Source organism: Pongo pygmaeus, chromosome 20 (assembly GCF_028885625.2).
Source record: "Pongo pygmaeus isolate AG05252 chromosome 20, NHGRI_mPonPyg2-v2.0_pri, whole genome shotgun sequence".
Classification (NCBI taxonomy): Eukaryota; Metazoa; Chordata; class Mammalia; order Primates; family Hominidae; genus Pongo; species Pongo pygmaeus.
The window spans coordinates 60,504,988-60,518,974 of NC_072393.2; the positions used below are offsets into that span (position 1 = coordinate 60,504,988).

At 48.2% G+C, this 13,987-nt stretch overlaps 1 protein-coding gene and 1 pseudogene; one reads left to right on the top strand and one right to left on the bottom strand.

The window, feature by feature from the left end:
• The window catches only part of LOC129021111 (leukocyte immunoglobulin-like receptor subfamily B member 3), a 71,392-nt gene that overhangs the window by 11,515 nt on the left and 45,890 nt on the right, over positions 1 to 13,987 (bottom strand).
• Positions 5,747 to 10,299, top strand: LOC129021228 (protein LSM14 homolog A-like; annotated as a pseudogene).

Consider the following 13,987-nt stretch of genomic DNA (forward strand, 5'->3'; position numbering starts at 1 on the left):
GTGGATCATTTGAGGTCAGGACTTTGAGACCAGCCTGGCCAACATGGTGAAACACTGTCTCTACTGAAAATGCAAAAATTAGATGGGTGTGGTGGCATGCACCTGTACTTTCAATGACTTGGGAGGCTGAGACAGGAGATTCACTTGAACCAGGGAGGTGGAAGTTGCAGTGAGCCGAGATCGTGCCACTGCACTCCAGCCTGGGTGAGAAAGACTCCACCACAAAAACAAAAGCAAAAACAAATATTCATGGGTTACAGAATCACACAACATTAAATTGATAGAACATTAATGAAAAAATGTCAAAGAAATTATAACATACGAACATTTGTAGGATGTAAAGTAAGAGAGTGAGAGAGAGAGAGAGAGCACAACAATTACCAAATCAAGATGGAAAGAGGCACCACTACCGGTCTTACAGACATAAAAGGACTAGTGAAGCAAAACTAGAAATCTATGCTGTTTTACAACTTACATTTAATAGAAAATATCTTGAAGTATACAAACTACCAAAATTTACTCAAAACAAATATATAGTGTAACATTTCCTATTTTTATGAAAGAAATTCTACTGGCTGGGTGCTCACACTTTTAATTCCAGCACTTTGGGAGGCTGAGGCGGGCAGATGACCTGAGGTCAGGAATTCAAGATCAGTCTGGCCAACATGGTGAAATCTCGCCTCTACTAAAAATACAAAAATTAGCCAGGTGAGGTGGTGCATGCCTGTAATCCCAGCTACTCAGGAGGCTGAGGCAAGAGAACCGTGTGAACCTGGGTGGCAGAGGTTGCAGTGAGCTGAGATCATACCACTGCATTCCAGCCTGGGCGACAGAGGGAGACTCCATTAAAAAAAAAAAAAAAAGAAATTCAACCTACACTCAGAAATCTTTCCACAGGGAAATCTGGCCTAAATGGGTACACTGTTGATTTCTACCAAATATTTGAGAAAGGAATAATAACATGGAAAATCTAGAGGAAATGAACAATTTCCTAGACACATGTAACCTACCAGGATTGAACCGGGAAGAAATCTGAATAGACCAATAACAAGTAACAAGATGGAAGCTGTAATGAAAAGTCTCCCAGTAAAGAAAAGCCTGGGACCTGATGGTTTCATTGGTGAATTCTACAAAACATTTAAAGAATAAATAAAATCAGCGCTACTCAAACTATTCCAAGTAATAGAGGAGGGAATACTTCCAAACTCATTCTACAAGGCCACATCACCCTAATACTAAAAGTACATAAAGGCACATCAAAAAAAAAAAAAAAAAAAAAAACTACAGGCAATATCTCTGATGAATATTGATGCAAAAATCCTCAACAAAATACTAGCAAACCAAATTCAACAATATATGAGAAACATCATTCAGCATGATCAGACGGGATTTAATCCCTGGGATGCAAGGATGGTTCAACACACACAAATCAATTAATATGATACATCATAACAACAGAATGAAGGATAAAAACCATATGATCCTTTCAATTGATGCTGAAAAAGTGCTTGGTAAATTTCAACATCCCTTATGATAAAAACCCTCAAAAAACTGGGGATAGTCAAAACATACCTCAACATAATAAAAGCCATATATGACAGACCCACAGCTAGTATTATGCAGAATGGGGAAAAACTGAAAGCCTGTCTTCTTAGATCCTGAACATGACAAAGATGCCCACTGTCACCACTGTTACTCACCATAGCACTGGAAGTCCTAGCTAGAGCAATCAGAGTAAAGAAAGACATAAGAGGCATCCAAATTGGGAAAGAAGAAATCAAATTATCCCTGTTTGCAGATGATATGATCTTATCTTTGGAAATATTTAAAGACTTCACAAGAAAACTATTAGAACTGATAAACAAATTCAGTCAGGTTGCAGGATACAAAATCAACATATAGAAATCAGAAGCATTTCTAGTCAGGCACAGTGGCTCACACCTGTAATCCCAGCACTTTGGGAGGCTGAGGCAGGTGGATCACGAGGTCAGGAGTTCAAGACCAGCCTGGCCAAGATGGTGAAACCCCATCTCTACTAAAAATACAAAAATTAGCTGGGTGCCATGGCAGGCACCTGTAATCCCAGCTACTCGGGAGGCTGAGGCAGGAGAATCGCTTGAACCTAGGGGGCAGAGGTTGCAGTGAGCCAAGATCGTGCCACTGCACTCCAGCCCGGGCGACAGAGCCAGATTCTGTCAAAAAAAAAGAAATCAGAAGCATTTCTATATATCTACAGTCAACAACCTGAAAAAGAAAAAAAGCTCATCCCATTTACAATATCCAGACGTAAAATTAAATACCTAGGAACTGACTTAACCAAAGAAGTAAAAGATCTCTATAAAGAAAACTATAAAACACTGATGAAAGAAATGGAAGAGGACACCACAAAATGGAAAAATATTCCATGTTCATGAATTGGAAGAACTAATATTGTTAGAATGTCCATACACTGAAAGCAATCTACAGATTAAAAGTAATCCATATCAAATACCAATGACATTCTTCCCACAAATAGAAAAAAAATCCTAAAATTTATGAATCACAAAAGACCCAGAACAGTTAAAGTTATCCTAAGCAAAAAGAATAAAACTGGAGGCATCACATTACCTGACTTCAAATTATACTACAGAGCTATAGTAACCAAAACAGCATGGTAATGGCATAAAAGCAGACACATATGCCAATGGAACACAATAGAGAACCCAGAAACAAATCCGTACACAAAAGTGTATGGATTTCAACAAAGGTGCCAAGAATATACATTGGCAAAAGACAGTCTCTTCAATGAATGGTGCTGGGAAAACTGGATATCCCTATTCAGAAAAAGGAAACTAGACCCCTATCTTTTGCCACATACAAAAATCAAATCAAAGTGGATTAAAGACTTAAGTCTAAGACCTCAAACTGTGAAATGACTACAAGAAAACTGGGGGAAATCTCTGGGATGTTGGTCTGGGCAAAAATGTTTTGAGCAATACCCCAGAAGTACAAGCAACCAAAGCAAAAACGGACAAATGGGGTCAAATCAAGTTAAGAAGCTGCAGAGCAAAGATACACTTAACAAAGTGAAGAGACAACCCATGGAATGGGAGAAAATACTTGCAAACCACCCATCTGACAAGGGTTTAATAACTAGAATAAATAAGGAGCTCAAAAGACTATATGAAGAAATCTAATATTTCAATCAAAAAATGGGCAAAATAGTTGAATAACCATTTCTCAAAAGAATACATACAGATGGCAAAGAGGCATATGAAAAGGTGCTCAACATCACTGATCACTAGAGAAACGCAAATCAAAACTACAATGATACTATCTCATCCCAGTTAAAATGGCTTACATCCAAAAGACAGGCAATAACAAATACTGGCGAGAATGTGGGGAACAGGGAACCCTTGCATACTTTTGGTGGGAATCTAGATTAATACAACCACTACGGAGAACAGTTTGGAGGTTCCTCAAAAAACTAAAGCTAGAGGTACCGTATGATCCAGCAATCCCACTGCCGGGCATATACCCAAAAGAAAGAAAATCAGTCTATCAAAGAGATATCTGCACTCCTATGTTGCCCAAGCTGGAGTGCAGTGGCGCGATTTCAGCTCACTGCAACCTTTGCCTTCCAGGTTCAAGCGATTCTCCCGCCTCAGCTTCCTGAGTAGCTAGGATTACAGGCACGTGCCACCACGCCTAGCTAATTTTTGTATTTTTAGTAGAGACGAGGTTTTGCCATGTTGACCATGTGAGTCTCGAACTCCTGGCCTCAAGTGATCTGCCCGCCTCAGCCTCCCAAACTGCTGGGATTATAGGCATGAGCCACCGTGCCCGGCCAATATATTTATTTATATTTACTATTCTAGGAGTTCTAATATGAGAAGAGAACAGAAACATATCTGAATGTATAACGGCCCCTAATGATTCAACTTTGATGGTAAATATAAATCCATCTGCACATGGCAGTCTTCCCTGTGCGTCTTGTCTTGTCCTTGTCTTATTAGGGCGTGATTGATACTGGATTCAGATCCTGTCCTCATCCAGTATGACTGCATCTTTATCTAATCACATCTCTCTTTTTTATTTTTTATTTTTTTTTTGAGACGGAGTCTCGCTCTGTCGCCCATGCTGGAGTGTAGTGGTGAAATCTTGGCTCCCTGCAACCTCCGCCTCCCAGGTTCAAGCCATTCTCTTGCCTCAGGCTCCCGAGTAGCTGGGACTACAGGCACCTGCCACCACGCCCGGCTAATTTTTTTTGTATTTTTTTTTAGTAGAAACGGGGTTTCACCGTGTTAGTCAGGATGGTCTCGATCTCCTGACCTCGTGATCCACCCGCCTCGGCCTCCCAAAGTGCTGGGATTACAGGCGTGAGCCACCGCGCCCACCCTCTAATCACATCTCTAAAGACCCTGTTTCTGCAGGAGTTCACACTCACAGGTACGGGGGTGAAGGCTCCGACATGTCCTTTTGGGGTTAAAATGCAACCCACAACACCCATCATGGTTGTGTTCTCTGTGGAGCCTCCATCAGTGCCCAGTGAGTGATCTACGCTGCCCGTAATTCTCCCTACCTGCTGTTCTACTGTGATAAAGAAAATAAAAAGAATAGGGCGAAGGTGGCCAGGCGCGGTGGCGCACGCCTGTAATCTCAGCACTTTGGGAGGCCGAGGCGGGTGGATCACTTGTGACCGACCTGGCCAACATGGCGAAATCTTGTCTCTCCTCAGAAAAACAAACAAAAAACAAATTGGCCGGGCATCCTGGCACACGCCTCTAATCCCCGCTACTCTGGAGGTTAAGGCAGGAGAATCACTTGAATCCGGGAAGCAGAGGTTGCAGGAGCCGCAAAAAGAAAAGGGCAAAGGGGCTTGAGGGCGGGAGGCTGGGGGAGGGTCCTGGAGCCGGCGCCGCCGCCATGTTGGGTCTGAAGTGAAGGAGGAGCCTGCGTGCGGAGCGGGCGTGCGGAGGGGGCGTGCGGAGGGGGCGTGCGGAGGGGGCGTGGGGAGGGGGGGGTGCGGAGGGGGCGTGCGGAGGGGGCGTGGGGAGGGGGCGTGCGGAGGGGGCGTGCGGAGGGGGCGTGGGGAGGGGGGGGTGCGGAGCGGGCGTGCGGAGGGGGCGTGCGGAGCGGGCGTGCGGAGGGGGCGTGCGGAGGGGGCGTGCGGAGGGGGCGTGCGGGGCGGGCGTGCGGGGCGGGCGTGCGGAGGGGGCGTGCGGAGGGGGCGTGCGGACGGGGCGTGCGGGGCGGGCGTGCGGGGCGGGCGTGCGGCGGGGGCGAGCGGCGGGGGCGTGCGGAGGGGGCGTGCGGAGGGGGCGTGCGGAGGGGGCGTGCGGAGCGGGCGTGCGGAGGGGGCGTGCGGAGCGGGCGTGCGGAGCGGGCGTGCGGCGCGGGCGTGCGGAGGGGGCGTGCGGAGGGGGCGTGCGGGGCGGGCGTGCGGAGGGGGGGTGCGGAGCGGGCGTGCGGAGGGGGGGTGCGGAGCGGGCGTGCGGCGCGGGCGTGCGGGGCGGGCGTGCGGAGGGGGGGTGCGGAGCGGGCGTGCGGAGGGGGGGTGCGGAGCGGGCGTGCGGCGCGGGCGTGCGGGGCGGGCGTGCGGCGGGGGCGTGCGGGGCGGGCGTGCGGAGCGGGCGTGCGGAGGGGGGGTGCGGAGCGGGCGTGCGGAGGGGGGGTGCGGAGCGGGCGGCAGCGGCTTGGGATCTGCCTCCCTGTGGGCGGCCCGGAGCGGCGGCGGCGGCGCCGGCGCCATGAGCGGGGGCAGCTTTGACATCAGCAAGCATCAGCCTCCTGTCCAAGGTGGAGATCCGCCACGAGGGCATCCTCTACACCGTCGACACCGAACACTCCACGGCAGCCCTCGCCAAAGTTCGATCCTTTGGTCCGGAAGACAGACCGACAGATGGTCCAATACCGCCTCGAGATGGAGTCTTTGAATATATTATATTCCGTGGGAGTCACATGAAACACCTCACTGTTTGCGAGCCACCAAAACCACGGTGTTCTTGGCCTCAAGACCCAGCTATCGTTCAGTTCCCCCTAGGCCCATGGACTTCTTCATTCCAGTCCATGGGTTCTTATGGGCCTTTCGGCAGGATGCCCACATCCAGCTAGTTCAGTCCAAGTTCCTTAGTGGGGCAGCAGTTTGGTGCTGTTGGTGTTGCTGGAAGCTCTTTGACCTCCTTTGGAACAGAAATATCAAACAGTAGTTAGTACCTTGCCCCAGCGTATTGCGGTTGGTTCTGCTTTTACACAGGATACAAGATCTCTAAAAACACAATTATCTCAGGGTCGTTCAAGTGCTCAGTTCGACCCTTTGAGAAGAAGCCCAACCATGGAAAAAGGAGTGCAGACCGCCTGGGCCCACTGACCTGCTGCAGCACCTGTTGGGAGAAGGAGTCCTGTATCAACCAGGCCTTTGCCGTCTACCAGCCAAAAAGCAATAGAGAATCAGGAGCAGAGGTGAGCTGAAGCACACAACGTTCCAAGGCCAGAAAATGAGCAATTCAGAAATGATAACAAGAGACAAGTAGCTCCAGGTGCTCCTTCAGGGCCTAGGAGAGGGCGTGGGGGTCGTCGGGGTGGCAGGGGACGATTTGGTATTTGGCGAGATGGGCCAATGAAATTTGAGAAAGACTTTGACTTTGAAAGTGCAAATGCACAATTCAACAAGGAAGAGATGGGCAGAGAGTTTCATAATAAACTTAAATTAAAAGAAGATAAACTTGAGAAACAAGAGAAGCCTGTAAATGGTGAAGATAAAGGAGACTCAGGAGTTGATACCCAAAACAGTGAAGGACATGCTGATGAAGAAGATCCACTTGGACCTAATTGCTGTTATGACCAAACTAAATCCTTCTTTGATAATATTTCTTGTGATGACAATAGAGAACGGAGACCAACCTGGGCTGAAGGAAGAAGATTAAATGCTGAAACATTTGGAATCCCACTTTGTCCAAACCGTGGCCATGGGGGATACAGAAGCAGAGGAGGTCTTGGTTTCCGTGGTGGCAGAGGGCGTGGTGGTGGCAGAGGTGGTACCTTGACCACCCCTTGAGGATTTCGCGGTGGATTCAGAGGAGGTTCCAGGGGCCGGGAGTTTGCAGATTTTGAATATAGGAAAAGCACAGCTTTGGCCCCTAAAAAGTCTGAATTGATAGTACTGCTTTTTGAAAGAAAGACAAGAGAGCTGCTGCATAGTCTACAAACAAGTCTCTGAAAATAGGTGAATTTCTAGCTCTTCATGGTCCTGGAAATTGATTTCAGTCTCTGTGGAGAACGAAGAAGTGAATTCGCTGTACGTTTGCCATCAGCACTGGGTTTTTGTTTTTTGTTTGTTTTTCCGTTTAATTTCAGAGATAAAATGCAGTTAGTTTTTGGGGGAGGAAGACTTATCTTAAGACATGAGGATTAAATATATTTGGAATAGCAGAAGGTTAAATAATTTCTTATGTATAGTTAAACTAAAGCAGTAGTTCAGTGGGACTTATAAGTATTGTGTCATCACTGAAAGTTTTTTTTTTAAATTTTTTTAATCACTGAATTGTAGTTGGTAATTGCAGATTGCCTGCAGATAGGGCCATGATACTGTGTTCTGAGCCAAGGACGATGTGTGTGTGTGTGTATCTTTCTCCTCCTTTCTTTTCGGGAATCTTGTAATATGAAGTAGCTTATTTCGTCAATTAGGGTGCTGGATGGTAGAGAATTTTGTCAGTCAGCTGTGTACACACGGTAAATACTGTTTCTTAGGCAAACGTAACTTTTTTATATAGTTGTAAAATTCCATTATATTCCATTGCCAAAGAAACATTAAAAACTTTGTAAAGTTGTATAAAAAGCAACTAATTTTTAAAAAAATATTCTAAAGTTAGCCAAAAAAAAAAAAAAAAAAAAAAAGAAAAGGGCAAAGTGATCACTTTTGGCATAGGGTAACCCTTATTTTCTTCCCTGGTAGTAATTTCCCACCAGGCAGATCATCTAACCCCAAATCACCTAAACTGCAGGCCCAGGATGTGCTTATCTCCCCAGTGGGTCACCTGGAAGGGTGGTGATGGGTGCTGTTGATGATGCGCTCCTTTTCTTTCCCAGGCCGTGTGTTCTACCTCTGAAAAGACATAGCATTTTCATTTGCAGAGCCCATTATAGAAAAATAAGAACAAAAATATTAGAAGGAAAAGACATAGCATCATTTAGCGTTCATTCATATGAATATGTATATTGTCTACAGCTATCTATATGTTTTATATCTATGTCTCTTACACCGTCAGAGAGCACCTAAAGTGCAGAGTCTCATCCACAAACCGTTTCTTGCATCTACTGTAAGAGGCCATTCCGATGCTCTGTCAGCCCCAGCAGCACCCAACCACTACATGGCACGCGTCCTATCTCAGGTCACCCCCAGGATATCACGTGGCCCTGTTCTCATTGCCCCACTGATTTCATGGGCGTGTAGGTCCCTCGATCTGAGATTAAGTCATGAGATGCTCCATTTAAACAGGTGGGAGCCTCTGATTCCTGGCGGAGAGCCACAGTCCATCCCGGTCTGTGGTGCTGAGGAACCCATCTCCGCGCCAGCGTCCATCCGGGTCAGGAGGATTTGCTGCCCCCTCCTGGTGGAATGTGCGCCGTGTCGTCAAGCAGCCACCAGATGACTCGCCGGTCCAGTCAAAGGCATCACATCCAGAACGCTCTGCTGGTCACGGGTGAGACTCTCAGCAACAGTGGTGGCTACTTGGTCCTTGGTAAGAGGGAGTCGCTGGTGTTGGTTCAATGCATGTCCTTTTTTCTTTGATTCCTTTCTTTTCTTTTTTTTTTGAGATGGAGTCTCACTCTGTCGCCCAGGCTGGAGTGCAGTGGTGCGATCTTGGCTCACTGCAACCTCTGTCCCCTGATTCACCTACCTCAGCCTCTGGAGTAGCTGGGATTACAGGCGCCTTCCACCACACCTGGCTAATTTTTGTATTTTCAGTAGGGACGGGGTTTCACCATATTGGCCAGGCTGGTCTTGAACTCCTGACCTCAGATAATCCGCCCACCTCGGCCTCCCAAAGTGCTGGGAATACAGGTGTGAGCCACCGCGCCTGGCAGCATGTCCTTTTTTTCTTGCTCCATGGCCACCACACTCATGGGCCCTTCCAGCATGCACTGGGGCTGCTGACACAGAGCTGGCTGACGCTCACTGCATTAACCAAGTCATCAGCGGATACTTTGGTCCCCTAACCCCAGCTGTGGGTGCTCCTGCTTGCTTCTCAGGAGAGGCTCCTGGTCGAGAGCAGACTTTTCTCCTGTCCTCCTCTAGCCTCAGTCTTGGGCAGTTTCTGTGTGCCTGGGCCTTGAGAGTGGGGCTGTCTCCGTGTTTCTGTCCCCGCTTCTCATGGCAGCTGCATTCTATTGGGTAGGTTTGTTTGGTGGGGACGGGTTTTCTGTCCCTATTCCCAATCTGCATATCTCCAATGGTATTTGTCTAGGATCATGGTCCAGGATTTGTTCTCTGCACTCCTCCTAGGGTAGAGGGATGTTATGATCCACCCTCTTCCGGCCACAATGAGTCATTACCTGGGATCTGAGGTGGGCAGAATTATCTGAGCCTCTTCCCATGGCTTATGTCTTTTCCTCCATGTGAGAGAAGCACCTGGATGGGAAATGAGATGTCAGGCCATGCACAGTGGAAGCTCTTTCTGTCTAATCACTAATGTGGGGTCTCCACCTTGCTCCCAATCAGTCTTGTGAATGGGAACGAACCTGTGGTGAGTGCACAGTGCTCCTCTGTTTTAGGTCCCCAGGTGTATCTTGATCTCTGGAGAACCGGAAAACATTGGCTCCCACATTCACTGTTAACTGACGTCCCCCTCTCAGTGTGTACAGCAGCCTCCCACCCTTGTGGGTTCTGTCTCCGTGGAACCAGTCATGACACGCCCCCCTCTTTGGCATTCAGGTTACTCAGCTGCTCCTAGAACTCAGGTGTCTGATGGTCTCAGGAGAAGCTTCCACGATGGAGCCGATCTGAGTTTTCCTCTCTGTTAGGGCTGTGGCGAAAGTCTCCAGCTTCCCAAAGTCTGGGCAGAGACCTGGATATAGATAAGGTATGTGTTTATTGATTTACTTACAGGATAGAATTCACACCATTTTAAGGTGCAGAAATCAGTGTTTTTTGGTGCAATCACTACCTGTATCTAATTCCAGATCATTTCCATGACCTGAGAAAGAAAGCCCCTGAGTCATCGTCCAAATTCTCCTCATCCCTCAGCTTAAGAATCAGGAATATACGTTCTGTTTGTATGGATTTGCATACTCTGGACATTTCATATAAATGGAATCATATAAAATGTGTGTTGTTTTGTGTCACTTTTCGTAATAGGTAAATAGTGAAAACGACCCCAATGTTTAGCAATTGGCTGATGCATAATCAAAATGTGACTATCAAGGCGGGGCTGGGTGGCTCCCACCTGTAATCCCAGCACTTTGGGAGGCTGCGGCAGGTGAATTGCAAGACACAGCACATCCCTTCCACCTATGAGCCTGTAAAACCAAAAGCAAGCTAGTTACTTCCTAGATACAATAGGGGTACAGGTATTGGGTAAATACAGCCGTTCCAAATGGGAGAATTTGGCCAAAACAAAGGGCTTACAGGGCCCATGCTAGCCTCAAATCCAGGAGGGCAGTCCAATCTTAAAGCTCTAAAATTATCTCCTTTGACTCCATGTCTCACATCCGGGTCATGCTGATGCAGGAGGTTGGGTTCCCTTGGTCTTGGGCATCCAGGATCCCTAACATCCCCATGTCTCCAGCAGACTGTCCCTTAGACATGGCTCCATGATTTAGTGTTTCGCAAGGCATGCAGCAGGCATGGGCTTCCCCCATAACAGGTGCAGTGGGTCACTCAGGACTGGGCACTCACAGGCAGAGCCATGGACAGAGAGCTGCAGCATCTATAGGTCCCATCAGCAGCCCCAAGACCCAGAGGGAAGCTGGCCTGAATGCCCCACTGTGTCTCTGCACCCCAGTGAGCCAGCGTCCAGGGGCCTCCCCTTCCTGGTTAGAAGGCAAAGGTCAAATGAGCTTCCAGAGCTGCAGAACAAGGTCACATGCTCTCCAACCTTACTCACTAGGGGGCACAGCTGGGCTGAGAGGGAATGTTTCTTGTAGACATCTGCAGATAAAGAGTTTTTGATTGTCGTGCACAAGACATGCTTATACTATGCACAGGGAAGGAACAAAGTATTCTTTTCCTTTGTACTGAGGAGTACTCTGCATGTCTGCTGGTGTCTGTCTTCATCTCAGTTTTATCTGTAGGATCCTGACTCTGTGTGTGTGTGTGTGTGTGTCTGTGTTGTATGTGTGTCTGCCTGGCTGGCTGCCAGTCATAGGCTTTGTTTTCCTTGACCGGCTTTCTTTTTGCTCGTGTCTCTGTGCCTTACTGAGGAAGAAGTGTGTGAAGAAGTGTGTGAAGTTTGTTCCATCGTTTGCGAAGAAGATGCTTATGTGTCCCTAGCAGCCATATAAGATTTGGGCTTCTTGTCTGGGCACCGTGTCTCACGCCTGTAATCCCAGCACTTTGGGAGGCTGAGGCTGGTGGATCACGAGGTCAGGAAATCGAGGCCATCCTGGCTAACACGGTGAAACCCCGTCTCTACTAAAAAAATACAAAAAAAATTAGCTGGGCATGGTGGCGGGCACCTGTAGTCCCAGCTACTCGGGAGGCTGAAGCAGGAGAATGGCATGAACCCAGGAGGCGGAGCTTTCAGTGAGCCGAGATGGCGCCACTGCACTCCAGCCTGGGCGACAGAGCGAGACTCTACCTCCAAAAAAAAAAAAAAAAAAAAAAATTTGGGCTTCTTCTGGAACAAGAAACTATTTACTTTGAGTTTCCTCAGAAAACATAGTGCTGGCCTTAGACTTCCTATCCTGAAACCCCACGTCTATTTCCTAACCTCATGCATGGAAAAGTGCTAGAATCTCCATAGAATCAGCAAGACCTCTATAGAATGTCCATGGGACCGCCACAGGACCTCCATAGGACCTCCATAGGTTCTCCACAGGACCTCCATAGAATCTCAATAGGACCTCCATGGCACCTCCATAGGACCTCCACAGGACCTCCATGGAATCTCAATAGGACCTCCATGGCACCTCCGTAGGATCTCCATAGGAGTGTCATAAGACCTCCATAGGTTCTCCATAGGACCTCCACAAGACCTCCATAGGTTCTCCATAGCATCTTCTCAGGGCTTCCATAGGACCTCCATGGGACCTGCATGGGATCTTCATAGTATCTCCATAAGACATCCACAGGACCTCCATAGGTTCTCCATAGCATCTTCACAGGGCCTCCATAAGACCTCCACGGGACCTGCATGGGATCTTCATAGGATCTCCATAGGACCTCCATAGCATCTCCATAGGATCTTCACAGGGCCTCCATAGGACCTCCACGGGACCTTCATGGGATCTTCATAGTATCTCCACAAGACATCCACAGGACTTCCATAGCCCCATAGGATCTTCACAGGGCCTCCACAGGACCTCCACGGGACCTCCATGGGACCTTCATAGTATCTCCATAAGACATCCACAGGACTTCCATAGGTTCTCCATAGGATGGGGATGGGAGAGGATCCTGGTGTTGGGCTCCACAGTCGAGGAGGATGACTGATGCCCCCACTCAAGAGCCCACGTCGGCTCCAAATACCATGAAATTCTCCTTGTGATGCGTCTGAAATATGCAGATCATCACAGCCACAGGCACGGAAAGAGGAAGAACAGTTCCTCACATTGAGACGCATCCCCTTCAATGAGCAGAGTTCAATGCTGAGTGGCCACAGGTATCTGGGACCACCCAGGGTCATTAGGGAGGAGGAGGTTCCCACCTCCGTGTGGGACAGAAGAGGAACCCCAGGTCCTTCCAGGCAGGGAGGGGTCAGGGCTCTGGGTGAGGCTGGAAGCTGTGGCTCCCCCTCCCCTGTGTGTGTGGACAGGCGCTGGGGGGTCTCTGCTCACTCACTGGAGTCCATGGTTAGTGCTCAGCCCCTCCCCTGTGTGTGAGAAACAGATTCAACCCACGGTGGTCAGACATGGGCGTCTGCCCCACAGGTGAGTGTGAGGCTGGCGTTGGTCCCATCCCTGCTGGGCACAATCTTGAGCTGACGCTAAGTTTGGGAGAGTGGGGCAGGAGCAGCGGCAACAGTCCCCTTCATCAGGCTGATGCCTGGACAGCCGTGGGAGAAACCCTTTATGAAAGGCCAGGTGTGTGGCAGGGGACACCCCACAGGAATGACAACCGTATGAGGAAAAAATAGACAGTTGTTGAAATGCATTAGACAGACATCGTGAAGGTGAAAAATAGTAAATTGAATTAATACCATCGAAAAGTAATTCAATAAATATATACACCTACTATGTAGCCATAAAGTGAAAAATTTGACTGGGTGCAGTAGCTCATGCCTGTAATCCCAGCACTTTGGGAGACTGAGGTGGGTGGATCACCTGAGGTCAGGAGTTTGAGACCAGCATGGCCAATATGGTGAAACCCCATCTCTCCTAAAAATACAAAAACAATCAGCTGGGCGTGGTGGTGCCTGCCTGTAATCCCAGCTACTCGGGAGGCTGAGGCAGGAGAATGGCGTGAACCTGGGAGGTGGAGCTTGCAGTGAGCCAGGATCGCACCACTGCACTCCAGCCTGGACCACACAGGAAGACTCTGTCTCAAAAAAAAAAAAAAAGAAAAAAAGAAAAAAAAAGAAAGTAAACAACTTCTAAAGCAATTCAAGCCCCAGAAGTGTTCAAATGAAAATGAGACCGAAGGAAGTAAATAAAAAAGAGAAGGGAATTTGTGAAAACACATTTTAAATGGTCCATTTTCAAGGCATGATAAATCTAAGCACTGGCAGCCAGTCTGCGGATGTAACAAACCGCCCGGCTCATGCTCCTAGCAAATCACAATAAGTGAACAGAATGTAGGGGCGGGGGGTCAGCCCATGAAAGGGAAAAAAATTTTGTTATTGGGAAATCG